We start from the raw sequence: 14,813 nt of genomic DNA, 5'->3' as shown, positions 1-14,813 counted from the left end.
ACCTACTGCAAGTGCTTTCTCTCTTAAGGCTTGTGTCTTTCAGGAGGATTTTTTTTTTAATCAGACATGGGACATCTTTATTTGTCTTGTCTTTGCGTGCAGATCAAGAGATGCGAGCTGATAGTCTCCATCCTGAATGCTGAGAGAGAGGCTGTTCAGGTTTAAGTTCCTCTGCAAAGTCAGTGTGATGCTTGGCCGGACTGTAAATGCATTTCTAATTAGGGGATGCTCTTTAGAGTATCTGCTTACCTATTAGTGAATATTCTGACCACCTTTTTGTGTCAGAAGCAGAAGTATGAGGGAATAGATTTGATAGCAACGAAACAAAACAAACCAACAGAACTCGAAAAATACCTTGTAGCTGATGTGGCATTTAGAGAGCTATGCCAGCAGAAAGACTCTGTACGTGCCCACTTCTTTAGAAATACCCTCCTTGGAGTTCCTGTTGTAGTGCAGCAGAAACGAATCCAACTAGTAGCCATGAGGTTGCAGGTTCGATCCCTGGCCTCACTCAGTGGGTTAAGGATCCGGCGTTGCCATGAGCCGTAAGTCACAGATGTGGCTTGGATCCGTGTTGCTGTGGCTATAGTATAGGCCGGCAGCTGCAGCTCCAATTGGACCCCTGGCCTGGGAACCTCCATGTGCTGTAGGTGTGGCCCTAAAAAAAAAAAAAAAAATACCCTTCTTGGAGTTCCTACTGTGGCTCAGCAGGTTAAGAACCAGACTAGTATCCGTGAGGATACAGGTTCCATCCCTTGCCTCACTAAGTGGCTAAGGATCTGGCGTTGCCATAAGCTGTGGATAGATCCCAGATGCAGTTCAGATCCCCACCCGCTGCTGTGGTTTAAGGCCAACAGCTCTAGCTCTGATTTGACCCCTAGCCTGGAAAATTACATATTCCATGGGTGGGGTCCTAAAATGACAAAAAAAAAAAAAAAAGGAGAAATACCCTTCTTTTTCCCTGGGGTAGAGTTAGATCCTGATAAGAATGTTGGTGCTATGTGCAGTGTGAATAACATACATTTATTGAGTAATTTTTCAAAACCGAGAAAATAAGAAAGCAAAGCAACCAACCAGAGCTGCCATTCTTCAATCGAGGCATTGTCTCGCAGGGTGACTTCATTAATACAGCCCAGGCCAGCCAGGGTTTTCCTGGAGAAAGGATTCACAAGGGCTGTTGAATAGAGATGCTGCCAGACAACGGGCTGGTTTTGTAAGGGGAAAGGGTGGGGCTGCCCAGTGGCACCTTCCCTCAAGAGGTTTTAGGGACAAGCTTTAGTGACTCTTAGCTCATTCAGAGTAAAGGTTTTAAGAGACAACCATCGTGGGACCTGGTTGTGACTCTTTACTTCTTTGGTAAACGATGACTAGTGTGCCTAGGGTTTTGCATCAGTTTGGGTTTTATTTTGCTTCCTTTGGCTTCAGTGTGTGTTCATTTGTCCAGGAGGCTTGGCCTGGGAGGAGGCATCTGAAAAGATGACTTGGAAACCCACTGTTGAGACTGAAAAGGTGTGTTAACCACCATCCACCTGTTTTAGAACAGTCGCTGTTTCTTTATGGAAAAAAATGACGTCAGTGCCTAGTAGTAATACCTGTAGGACCTAATATTAAGGCATTTGTTCTCCACTGAGTTCCCGTGTCTGTTCAGGGCCTTTTGGGTGACCGAATACCAGGCAGTGCCTGGGAGGCCAGAATGCCGTCTGGGTTGAGCACCTGCAAGAGAGAGCAGGATGCCGCGCTGAACCGAGCAGCAGGGGGAGATGGAGAAGCAGCACCCCGGCCATCTTCCCGCTTTATTGCATCCCTGTCCCAGCCCTCTCACCTGTCCTCCGCTGTCACATCCGCACTGCTGAGGGCTCAGGACTCCTCACTGTCTTCTCACCCGATGCCCCCTTCCTCTCTTGCCCTCAGCAGGGACTCCCAGCTTTCTCGTTTCTTGTTTTTACCTCCCCCGCCCTCCCCCTGCCAGCAAGGAACTTCCCTTCCCCGTCCTTAGAAGTTGTCCCCCTCTGTGTCCCTTCTGTCACCTCCCCTGCGTGGGTCCTCCTTCTCTCTGCACAGAAACGTCCCTCCCATAAACTTACCTGCAGTCTGACTTATTTTCCTTCTGTATGTCTGTCTGTGTTTTATCTTTTTTCAATTAGTTGATTTACAATGTTGTGTTAAAGATGCACAGCCAAGTGATTCAATTTTTTAACATATATGTGTTCTTTTTTTTTACACATATGTATTCTTAACAGACTATATAATATTTACTAATATATATTCATTTTCATATTTTTCCTTATGGTTTATTATAGGACATGGAATATAATTCCCTGTATAGGACCTTCTTGTATATCTTTTTTTTTTTTTTTGTGGGGGGTGGCATGCCCATGGCTTGCAGAAGGTCCCAGGCCAGGGATCAAACCCAAGCCATATTAGTGACAATGCGGGATCCTCAACCCACTGAGCCACCAGGGGTCTCCGGGCTGTTCTAGTGGTCTGTATCTGCTAATCCTCAACTCCTGATTCACTCCCTCTCCCTCATCTTCCTTTTGAGAGCTGGGTTCCAGTCTCTGCAATTGACCGAATCCAGGGTCCCATTCACCCACCATCAGGTTTCTTTGGTCAATACTGGGCTCCTGAGTCCCCTTCCCAGAGATTCTGGCCTCATTGGGTTGGGGCCACAATGACAGCTCTGCAGAGTGTTGTCCCCCTACCATAAAGGAGGAAACAGAGATTCAGAGGATGACAAGCATGCTTGAAGGGGCATCTTGGCTGTTAAGTGGCTGATCCAGGCTTGCCTCCCCACTGTCTGCTGGTAACGCCCGCTTTTCACTTAGTGCCCAGCCCTGTGTGGATCCAGAGGAGCTTTGTAGCTTTCCTACCAGCTAAGGAGGGGGCCGGCCATCACCTGCCTTTTATGAAGCTGTGGGCCTTGACAAAGGCCCTGTTTTACTGGGACTGGATTTACCGATAAACACTGGCCGTGCTCTGGCTGCCGCAGGACTCAGGATTCACGTCACTTCTTCTGGAATGCACAGGCCATTGGCCTTCCAGGGAGCACAGGGCTGCACTCACGTCAGAGAAACCCATTTCAGTTTCTCATTTTAATTCTGCTGTTAACCATCCACGGACCCTAAATGGATGCCTCCAAAGTGTATCTGCTTCAAGCCCATTATCACTTGTTTTATCACTTTGTTAAATAATCCATGCCAGGGCGAATAGGAAATTTTCTTTAGGTTTTTTGGGGTTTTTTTTCCCCCACATAGAAGGGGGCATTTCTGGATGTCCCTTAGGGTGGTCCAACAGCTCTGGCTGGCCCCTTGTCCTTCCTTCGTTGACAGGTGCCTTTTCTCCTAAAAGTTCCAGGCAGGAAAGGTTTTGGCAGTGGGACCCCCTGCTGAGCAGCCTTCAGAAAGAAGCAGCCAGGAGGCAGGATATTTAATCAATCGAAAAGCAGTTGAGCATCCAGCCTAGGAAGCTATAGATGCTCTTAAGCAAACGTGGCACGGCTCTTTGTGGGTTAGCAACTGGCAGGTTTTCTATCCTGTATCTTAGCTTTTCTAGTGGCTGTGCTCAAACTCTTTGGATTAGAACATTATCGGATAGCAATTGTTGATTCTTGGTTAAATCACACTATCTGCAATGGAGCGTCGCTGCAAATTAAGTTCATTATGTTGAATATAAAATGAGCCGAGTTGCTTGTTCATTTTCCTTTCTTTCTCTTGCTTTTTAGGGCTACACCCGCAACATATGGAAGTTCCCAGGCTAGGGGTCGAATCAGAGTTACAGCTGCTGGCCTGTGCCACAGCCACAGCAATGCCAGATCCGAGCTGCAGGGATTGAATCAAAGCTGCAGCTGAGATCTATACCGAATCTTTCAGCAACACTATATCCTTAACCCACTGAGCAGGGCCAGGGATGGAACCCACATCCTCATGGATACTAGTCGGATTCTAAACCTGCTGAGCCACAGTGGAAACTCCTGCTTATTCATTTTCCTTTTCACATCAAATGGATCATAGACTTAGAACCGAAGTAGCAACAGGCTAATCAATACATTCTCACTAAATGGATTTTTTAATAAATCAGCAATCATAGGAGTTCTTGCTGTAGCACAGTGAATTAAAAATCCAACTGCAGTGGCTCCTCAGGTGGCTGTGGAAGCATAGGCTCCAATCCCAGGCCTGCGCAGTGGGTTAAAGGATCTGGCATTGCTGCAGCTGTAGCGTAGGTCTCAGCTGTGGCTTGGATTCAGTCACTGGCCAGGGAACTTCTATATGCCACTGGTGCAGCCATTAGAAAAAAAATAATCAGGATTTCCCGTCGTGGCTCAGTGGTTAATGAATCCGACTAGGAACCATGAGGTTGTGGGTTCGACCCCTGACCTTGCTCAGCAGGTTAAGGATCCGGCGTTGCCGTGAGCTGTGGTGTAGGTCGCAGACGCGGCTCGGATCCCGCGTTGCTGTGACTCTGGTGTAGGCCAGCTGCTACAGCTCCGATTAGGCCCCTAGCCTGGGAATCTCCATATGCTGCGGGAGCGGCCCTAGAAAAGGCAAAAAGATAAAAAAAAAAAAAAGAAAGAAAGAAAGAAAAAGAAAAAAATAATCAGCAGTCATTTTAAGCAATGTGGATGCAAACTAGCATATATGGGATGGATAAACAACAAGGTCCTACTGTATAGCACAGGAACTATATTCAGTATCCTATGATAAACCATAATGGAAATGAATATGAAAAAGAATATATATATGACAACTGAGTGAGTCACTTTGGGAGTTCCCGCTGTGGCTCAGTGGAAACAAACCCGACTAGGATCCATGAGGGTGCAGGTTCCATCCCTTGCCTTGCTCAGTGGGTTAAGGATTCCAAGTTACCGAGAACTGTGTGTGGTGCAGGTCACAGACACGGCTCTCAGATCCTGAGTTGCTGTGGCTTTGGCATAGGTCAGTAGCTGCAGCTCGGATCCGATCCCTAACCCTAGAACGTGGCCTAAGGAAGTTCCCAGGCTAGGGGTCGAATCGGAGCTGCAGCTACAGGTCTACGCCACAGCCACAGCAACGCAGAACCCAAGCCTCGTCTTCAACCTACACCACAGCTCACAGCAACACCAGACCCTTAACCCACTGAGTGAGGCCGGGGGGGTCATACCTGAATCCTCATGGATACTAGTCAGGCTTGTTATTGCTGAGCCACCACGGGAACTCCTACTAAATTCTTTTATAAAAAAAAAAAATGTGGTTCCAAGGCAGTACAGCTATTCAATTTGCATACTGATAATGTCTGTTATTTAACTTTGACCGTGGTCTCAATTAGATACCTAATTAATTAGTATGTTGCATGTGTTGGACAACATTTGTTCTGTTCCCATCTCCCACTACTGCAGACATCAACATGGTGCAGAACCTGAAAAAGGAGAAGATACCTTGCTGCCTCAGGCTCCTTAAAACAAACAAGCAAATCAACTTCTCAGAAGACGCCAGGAGCCTCTTATAAGAGACCTTCTGTGTTTCCCTCTTTTCCCATCTCTGTCTTCGGTCCTATAAGCAAGTCATGGTGGGGCTGTACCCCCTGGACCCTTACTCAGTCCCAGATGTGCCTCTTGTTTTGGCTATTGGAGTTTATTGTGCAAAGGTTGGGCTCTATTTTTCCCATCCTCGTGGTAATCTTTCTGACCCCCGTGTCTCAGGATACATCTTTGATTAGAAGGAATCGTATGAACATCTAACATTGTTTTGAACCTTAAAAATCTAAACTTTACTTGAGATGATGCTGATTTCCTCCTTTGTCAAAATTTTTATCTGGGGAACTGTTATGCAGTATTTTGTAACAGCCTATCATGGAAGAGAAAGCAAAAAAAAAAAAGGAATTAAAAAAGAATCTATCTCCATGAATGCATGTATAAATGAATCACTTTGCTGTGTGCCTGAAACTACATAGCACTGTAAATCAACTACATACTTTAATAAAAATTTTTAAAATTTGTTTATCCATCAGGCTCAGAAACTATTTAGCCTTTCCATGGCATGTGGTGGATTTCAAAACATTTTGTATTATCGAATTCCTCAACAAGGACGTGATGTAATTATTTTACGACCAAATGTACATCTCTGAGAGAAGCAGCCACTTAATGAGAGGGTAATTACTGAAATATGACATGGTGTGTAGGGATTAAGTGGGATTAAGTGAAATTGGGACCTTGACTTCTGAATCTACAAGAATGAAACTAGTATGAACTTTAGTGCAGAGGCTCAAAAGGAAGTAGCCATAAGAAGTTTCAGAAATGTTTCGAAACATCAATCTTGCATTTTTAGGCTACTCATTTTTATCATTCTCTTCACAGTAATAATTTGCTTATTTTGCACTGGGGATCTGTGGAGGCCTATCAACTCAACATGGCAGTTGATTTGTCCTGTATGTCTTTGTTTGTTTGTTTGTTTTTGGCCGTGGGGTGCAGCAGCTTGATGTGGGATCTCAGTTCCCAGTCCAGGGATTGAACCTGGGTCCCAGCTGTGAAAGCACGGAGTCCTAACCCCTAGACCACAGGGAACTCCCTGTCCTATACATCTTGTAGGTGCGACAGCTCAGAAGGGAGGAGAGTAACTTATCTTAGACGTTGTGCTTATGTCATAACACTAGAATCTAAGCTTTCGGCGTCTGTATCCTGAGATATCTAACTTGACAAGATCCATAGAGCCTCATCCCACTGGGACCCACCGTCAAATAACCAACCAGCAGATGGAAGGTGCTCATTTTTCTGTTAGACAGAGAACTGCAGCCTATCTTGCAGCTCAGGAAAGGGAGTAAGTAAACTGAGGGGGGCTTGTTCCCTGTCCTAACACAGGGGTCTTTTGAATTGTTGGGCTGTTTATGGTTAGTCTTCCCCCTACCCCCCACCCGTGGGACACCCCAGCTCAGCCATGGTTCACTCAGGTAGGATGGATTGTATCGTGGGTCCAACATGATATGGTAGGATTGCGTTTTCTTGAGACTTGATCTAGGGTTCACAGGTTTCTGAGGTCATGTTTATCAGGCATCTCTCTCTCCTAAGTATGTTGTGGGAGCGCCAGACCTGCCAGTGTAGGCATTTCACATAAGGAAATTATGGCGGCCCACCTTCAGTTGCTGTCGTTGGTCGGTGGTGCTTTTTCTTCCTTTCATCTCAAGCAGAGATCTTATAAATTCCCTCTGCCTGAAATCAGCATGGCTGATCTCCCACCTCACCAGATTTAGAGCTCTTTGTTTTCTTTTACATACTTTCCCAGAGAACCCAGGAGTTGTAATACTTCTTGAAACAACTATAACTTTTTAACATAGGGGCATAGTTGACTGAAAGGTTATGTGTTAAAACATACTTCATTTCTCCTGGTGTTTTTCCTTACGGGGGACGTGAATAGATGTGGTTCAAAAAGGGTTCTGTGGGCAGGTCATTTTAGAAAAGGCTAGAGTGGTTTCTTCTCCAGTGGTTTCTGAATGCATATATTAAAACGTCTCGAAATTCTTTTTCTGTTTGTTTGGTTTTTTGGTTTGGGGTTTTTCTGCATCCGTGGCATGCAGAAGGTCCCAGGCCAGGGATTGAACCCATGCCACAGCCGTGACTCCAGCCATCGCAGTGACAACACCAGATCCTTAATTCACTGAGCCCCTGGGAAACTCCATGAGTCTCTAAATTCTCATTAAATCTGCTTAACTTTGCCCAGATCAGAGTTTCCCAAGCCGATGTGTGCCCAGAACACTTCTGAGAGAAGCCTGGTATTCAGGCATTGATATACCCAGTATACTGATATTCCCAGATACCAGTTTGAAAAATGTTGATCTTTGAGATTTAGAGGCCTCATTTGTAGATGTGATTTTTAATACAGTGAGTTCCTCTGTAGTGACACGTCCCTTGGGATTTAAATAAACAGTATGAGATATATTATTCTCTAAGACATTCAACAATTTGAACATTTGCACATAAACATTCCGTTGACATGACATTTAATTTTGCATCATAAAAGCAAACTAGATTTTAGTGGATCTCTCCTAGTTTTCATTCTTTCTCGTATTTAGCAGTGAGTCTGTGTCATTCCTCCTAAAACTACCTTAGGTGGCTTTCACAAATTTACTGAAAATCACAAGAAATGAGAAAATTAGTGATTTGTAGACAATGACCAGAGACGATCTCCAAGTGACATTTAAGGACCTTCGTGTGCTGTGCAGATACTGTTCCAGAAACTTTCCATAACTAGGAAGCAATGTAATTTCAAAAACAAAATAAGATTAATCTTTGTATTCTGAACATTCGAATTTTTTTTCCACTTGGATTAAATTAAATTCACAAACAGCAGCACCACAAAACTGCTCTAAGCCAAAGAGCCATGAACATGGTTAAATGTGGCTTTTTGGCAAATATTTTCTCCTGCTGGCCCTGGGTTGGGGGATGTTGTCTAGTTGAACAGCACTGTGAACTCGTGGTCGGATCTAAGTTAAGACCTGCAGGATACGGGGCAGGTTGTGTAGGGTCAGACAGCTGGACCACTGTTTTCACCGCGCGGGGCTGGCGGGAAGGAGGCCCTCTTGACTCTGGGTGATGGTGGTGAGATGCCCGCCTTCTTTTCTCGTCCTTTGAATTCACTCACTCGTGTTTAAAATAATGTTACTAGGTAGAAAGGGGATATTTTTGTTGGTTGGTTGGTTTTGCCAAATCTATGAGCTGAAAGAAGTAGCATAAAATTAAAAACAAGCTGAGGTTTATTCAAGGGTCAGAGGCTTCAGGGCATCAGTATTGTAAGAGGCGGAGAGGAGGGTCTGACAGGAGGGTCCGTCGTCCCTTCCAGGAGTAAAGCTGGGATCAGAAAGAGTTCGCTGAAGGTCAGTGTATTAGAGACAAGGCCATCTTATTCTTTAGAGGTCACTAGAAGCGCTCCTGACCTGGGGTATGTACACTTCTCAATTTCATGTGGTTTGAGAGAGCTTTTGGCACGACATTTTGACAATAGCTCTGAAACCTGATAAGCAGTTCTTATTCTCTCTCTTTGAAAAGCTTTGCAAGTTAAAAATCTCATTTTTCTTTTGTAGGTTGCCTTAAATCTTTTTTTTTTTTTTTTTGGCTTTTTAGGGCCGCACCTGCAGCATATGGAAGTTCCCAGGTTAGGGGTCGAATCGGAGCTGTAGCCACCGGCCTACACCACAGCCACAGCAACACCAGATCCGAGCCTACACCACACGTCTACACAGTCACAGCAACACGTCTTTGACCTACACCACAGCTCACGGCAACGCTGGATCCTTAACCCACTGATCGAGGCCAGGGATCGAACCCTAAACCTCATGGTTCCTAGTCGGATTTGTCTCCGCTGTGCCACCATGGGAACTCCTGATATATTGTGATGTTAATAATTTGGTAATAATTGTTATTGCCATATATTTGGCTCTTTGGGGTATGTTCTTGTACCTATTTGTAATTATATTGTATATATAACTGTTTACCTTTTAAATTTAATATTACAACACAAAATACATCTATACACTATTCCATGTAACTTGTTGGTGCCATTTTTAATGCCTGCGAGATATGCTGTAACCCCCCTCCAAATTTGGATCGTGTAGAAATTGATTTTAAGCTATAATTTTTTTTTAATCTTTTGCTTTCCTTTCCTCTGAGTTTTTTGTTTGTTTTGTTTTTTTTCAATGACCTTAAGTGTAGGAATGGGGCCAATTCTATTAAATTACTAAATCAAACAAAAGTCACCCTTTTGAAACCCACCATTCAGTTAGTGTTTTGTAAATGACACCTAAATCAGAGGGAAAACTTTTAGCATAAACATAACCTGGAGAGTTCCCGCTGTAATACAGCAGGTTAATAGGATCCAGCATTGTCTCTGCAGTGGCTTGGATTCGATCCCTGATCTGGGAACTTATGCTGAAATGGGGCCAAAAAAAAAAAAAGCATAAAAAAAAATAACCCGGGCTGGTCGTACTGTCACGATGGCAACTTAGACTTACGTTGGGTGGGCCATTTTTATGAAATGAGTGTTTCCTAGCTTAGGGACTCTGCTCTGAAGCAACTCAGTCCTGAGGCAGAACATTCTTGAATGTCTGCAGCTCAGACCACCTGGTTCGAGTCCCAGGTTCACCATATCTAGTCTATGTCACTTTGGCTACAGAATTTCTCAGTGGTTCTGATTCCTTGCCTGCAAAGCAGGGTGATGGCAGTAGCTTCCTTAAGGTGGAGGATGAAATTGGCAAATGTATATAAAACCCATTTGTGAAATGGGTGCATAATACCTCTATTAATGTGTCAAGAGCCCCGACGGCCTGCTGTAGGGCTGTGGTCTTCTTGGCTCTGTCTTGGTCAATATTTTTGATTGATGGCTTGGCCCAGATCATTAATAATCACATTAAGAGATAACATGAACAGAGGGTTAAAGCTCCATGAGGGCAGATTGGTCCACTGGTTTATGATCTGAAAAGATTTAGGAGCCCTGGAAAGCCAGGGTCATAGCATGCAGGTAGCCTGAGAACCAGTGGACTTCAGGGCTGAATGTATTTTCACCTTTGTAATGATAAATCGGATAGAAAGAAAACCACATCTGTTTCCTTAACTCTTTTCCAAAGGAGAAAACCAAACAACAACAGGAATTTCACAGAGGTAGCCACTGTTAAAGTTTTGATACATATTATTCCAGACTTAAAAAAAAATTTGCTTATACAAACATTGCAGCCAGTACTCTCCCCCTGCCGCGCTCCCTCCCTGTTAGTGAGTTATTTTTGTTGTATTTTAAACTCATAACGGAATCAAACATTCTTTAGCAACTTGCTTTTTTCCACTTCAGCTGGGGACGTCTACCCACATCGGTAGATTTCCTACTAGGTTTACCTGTTTCCTTTCAATGCCGTCTGTTATATGGAGGTCTTATAATTTAGCTCTTCCTCTCTACTGATGGGGAATTAAGGCTTTTCTTACTTTTATACGTTATTGTGTGTTACACACCATTGTACCAACCCCTGCATAAGTGTGTAAAGCCCCATCTATTGGCATGGATTGGTGGAGGCAAGGCACTAAAGGTTCATAGCTGTTTGCAAATTGTTCACCAAAGCTATTTACTGCTTTATTCTCTGATTTCTATTTTCTGCTGTTTGACTGGTTTTTTTTTTTTTTTTTTTTTGGCTGCCCAGTGGCATAAGGAGCTCTGGGGCCAGGGGTCAGATCCAAGCCATAGTTGCAACCTATGCCACAGCTTCGGCAATGCTGGATCCTTTAGCCCACTGTGCTGAGGATTGAACCTGCGTCCTGGCACTGCAGAGACACTACTGATTCCTTTGTGCCACATCGGGAACTCCAGTTTGACATTTTTAAGGGTTTACTTTCCAAAGACTTTCTATTAGAATGAAGGAAAAAAACCCACAGTGAAGAGTTTTCTTTACATGTTTAGTCATGGGATTTAAAATTCTTTCTAAATAGCCTTTTTTTTTTTTCTTTTTCTTTTTCTTTTTGGGACTGCACCTGCAGCCTATGAAAGTTCCCAGGCTAGGGGTCATATCAGAGCTGCAGCTGCCAGCCTGCACCACAGCCACAGCGACTCGGGATCTGAACCATATCTGCCACTTATACCACAGCTCATGGCGACTGCCGGCTCCTTAACCCACTGAGCGAGCCAGGGATCGAACCTGCATCCTCATGGATCCTAGGTGGGTTCTTAACCTGCTGAGTCACAACAGAAGCTCCTAGATAGCCTTTTTAATTCTCATCACTTGTGCATATGTCTTCCTTCTATTGACAGGGTTCTGGTTCCTTCTGGGTTACAGCCATGTAACAGTTCTGCTTCTTGGGTTTTGCTGTCATTGTTGGGACCCGTTGCACTGTCCCCACAGGGGACTGCAGGGCTCTGGCCCCTCCCAGCTGTGCTGGTCCTCCAGGGAGAACCTGGAGCCGGGAGCATTACTTCTTGGAGGAGAGAGTCAGCAGGTTCACCTCCTCTTGCCCCAACATCCTGACAGTGGTCAAGAGCTCATCTCTTTTGTTCACTGTTGAACGTGTCTTTTGAAAGAGCTTGACACTCCTATTGCTGACTGTGCGAAGGGGTTCAAAACAAGTTGTGGGCCGTCCAGCGGAGAAGGAAAGGGAACGGAGACGTCGGGTACTTTTTCTGTCCTGCCTTGGCTACCATTTTGATATTTTCAGCTGTTGGAGGAATGAGAGGGAAGCTCTGCTGCTGGAAGCGTTTGAGACTTTTTTTTTTTTTTTTTTTAGAGCTTGTTTAGTTGTAATGTGGTAATACTTTACAGGAATAAACTTTGGCTGACCCACTCAAGGGATATAAGCTTGAAAACATTTAGAGTTTTGATTTGCTCAAAAGAGGCGTTTACGGGTTTTGAAGCACAAATCCAGTGGGAAAATAGGTTTTCTGGTGCTAGCTCTGTTTCAGTGCAAAGAGTATGCCTTTGAAGTCTTGTTCTCATCTTGAAAGACAAACTGTTCATAAAAGTAAGAACAAGATGGATGGATAAAGCTGTGTGAGGAAGCTTCGGTGTGAATGCGTTTGGAAACTTAAATCCCATGCCGATTCCCACCTCCCCATGCCCCTGAATTAAATGCCCCTCCAGCTCATCTGGCGCCATCACTTCCTATCCCCTGGGTCACTAAACTGGGACGGGCTTAACCAAAATCCTTGTCTTGTGTGGGCATTTGAGTGACAGGAAAAAGAAATTCTGAGAATGAGCCAGATGTGTGTTTCGTGGCAAAGAAATGCATCCACCGTGTATGAAACAATCAGGTTATAAAAGCGTGTATTCTCTATCTTTTGTTTTTTTAAAAAAGGAATGCTTGTGTGCATGTAAACACACATGGGAAAGACAGAAAGCACTTAAGTGCTAAGGAACTGTAGGGTAGGTTTCTTGCGACTTGAGGCGACTTTAACCTACTAAGTCAGAGGTACCGGAACTCTTAACAGCAGTAAGAATTATTTAGGTGGTTATGAATGAGAGAAAAGGAAGCCAGAAACACTATATATATATATATTTGTCTGGAGAAAAAAGTGATTACCCATCTATAAGAACACATGAGGTTTTGCAAACTGCATCCTCTAAGCGAGACATAGAATGGTGGACCTGTCCGAATGTGGCTGAATGGAGCCCACTGTTGTGTGGAATGTTGGTGTGTCATGGGCTCTGAATGCTCGAGACATCACCCGTAGGTCAGAGCTTGAACACAAGACCCAAGCTGTGCATAGGAGCACAGGAGTTCCCTGGTGGCTCAGCAGGTAGAGGACTCGGTGTTGTCACTGCTGTGGCTCAGGTTCGATCCCTGGCCCGGGAACTTCCACATGCTGTGGGTGTGGCCAAAAAAAAAAGACTTAGAACTCAGTTTCAATAATGTCACTATCATAAACTGTCACCAAATTAAGTCATAAGTGCCTTTCTGAGGTAAAGGTAGTTGCCCTGTGGTCACTGGGAACAGTTAATTCACAATTTATTTATTACATTGGCTATAAAGAGGGCTAGCAGGTGATCTCAAAGACTCATTTTACTTTACATCGTCTGACATACTGTATTATATACCTGTAACATTTCTAAAAAAGTAGATGAAAATTTGTGCCTATGTCCTATTGATCCTTCACATTTAAAAATACTCAGTTTGGCTCCTGGTAAAGATATCTTGGAGCCAAGTTCCCGTCGTGGTGCAGCAGAAACGAATCTGACTAGGAACCATGAGGTTGCATGTTCGATCCCTGGCCTTGCTCAGTAGGTTAAGGATCCGGCCTTGCCATGAGCTGTGGTGTAGGTCGCAGACCCGACTTCAATCCCACGTTGCTGTGACTATGGTGTAGGTGTAGGCGGCTGTAGCTCTGATGCGACCCTTAGCCTGGGAACCTCCACATGCCACGGGTGTGGCCCTAAAAAGCTAAAAAGAAAAAAGAAAAATCTTGGACTTAGCACAATGAACACAAAGAATTATGAGAAAACTTTCAAGATTGTAGAAACTCTGTAGAACGCTATAAACTCTACAAAACTCCAGAGGTCCTAAACAATGGTACAGTTGACCAGTGGGTTTTGCCTTGACATCGAGGTATTACAACAGTTGCCGTTCAATTGGACCCCTAGCCTGGGAACCTCCATATGCCACGGGTGCAGCCCTAGAAAAGACAAAAAAAAAAAAAGTTGCCACATCATGGTGTCTGTGTCAACATTTTTTAGGTTTAAGATTCATTGGGTTATCAGGTAGCCCACAATAATAGATATTTCCTGCTTCCCCCCACTGGCTCTTCGTTACATTATTAATCAAATCTCAGCCTAACTTATGTCCAAGACTTATAATGCTGACTTCTTTGCTGATGAGAGTTGCAAAGCCTCCCCTCTCCCCCCCTTCCCCCCAGCTTTTATCTTTCGGTTGCATTTAAAACTCCCATCTTTCATATTTTGGTAAGAGAAGACTTTAAGTGGGCATGTAATCTGAGCATCTTGTCTAATACACGGACTCAGCGTGGGCATTTTGAAGCCAGCTATCCCATCTGTAGTGTGAGTATTAAATAGTACAGTGATATTATTTCAGGAGGCAGCTCTCAGAGTTGAAGGGCATCTTTGCTGGGAGCAGCAAATAGCCAGGTGAAATCAATTTAAGAACACTTTGAGGCTTCTGGATTGACTGGCTTGAACAGACCCACTCCCTTCAAGATTCTGATGGAAGCCGGTGGATGGTTTGGCCTGTGTGCTCTGTTGGCCTGTAAATAGCATGGAATGATGCCAAACAGTGTCCAGCTTTGAGATTTCTTTGGACGAAGCAGGTCTGAGTACTGTGGAACACTTTTGAAGGCATTTTGTCATCGTGCGCAGTAACTGGTCCTGCA

At 44.4% G+C, this 14,813-nt stretch overlaps 1 protein-coding gene across 1 annotated transcript in view; it reads left to right on the top strand.

The window, feature by feature from the left end:
* The window catches only part of AKAP12 (A-kinase anchoring protein 12), a 110,912-nt gene that overhangs the window by 43,521 nt on the left and 52,578 nt on the right, over positions 1-14,813 (top strand).

Source organism: Phacochoerus africanus, chromosome 2, assembly GCF_016906955.1.
Source record: "Phacochoerus africanus isolate WHEZ1 chromosome 2, ROS_Pafr_v1, whole genome shotgun sequence".
NCBI classification, from domain to species: domain Eukaryota; kingdom Metazoa; phylum Chordata; class Mammalia; order Artiodactyla; family Suidae; genus Phacochoerus; species Phacochoerus africanus.
This window is presented reverse-complemented; position numbering and strand designations above follow the sequence as displayed.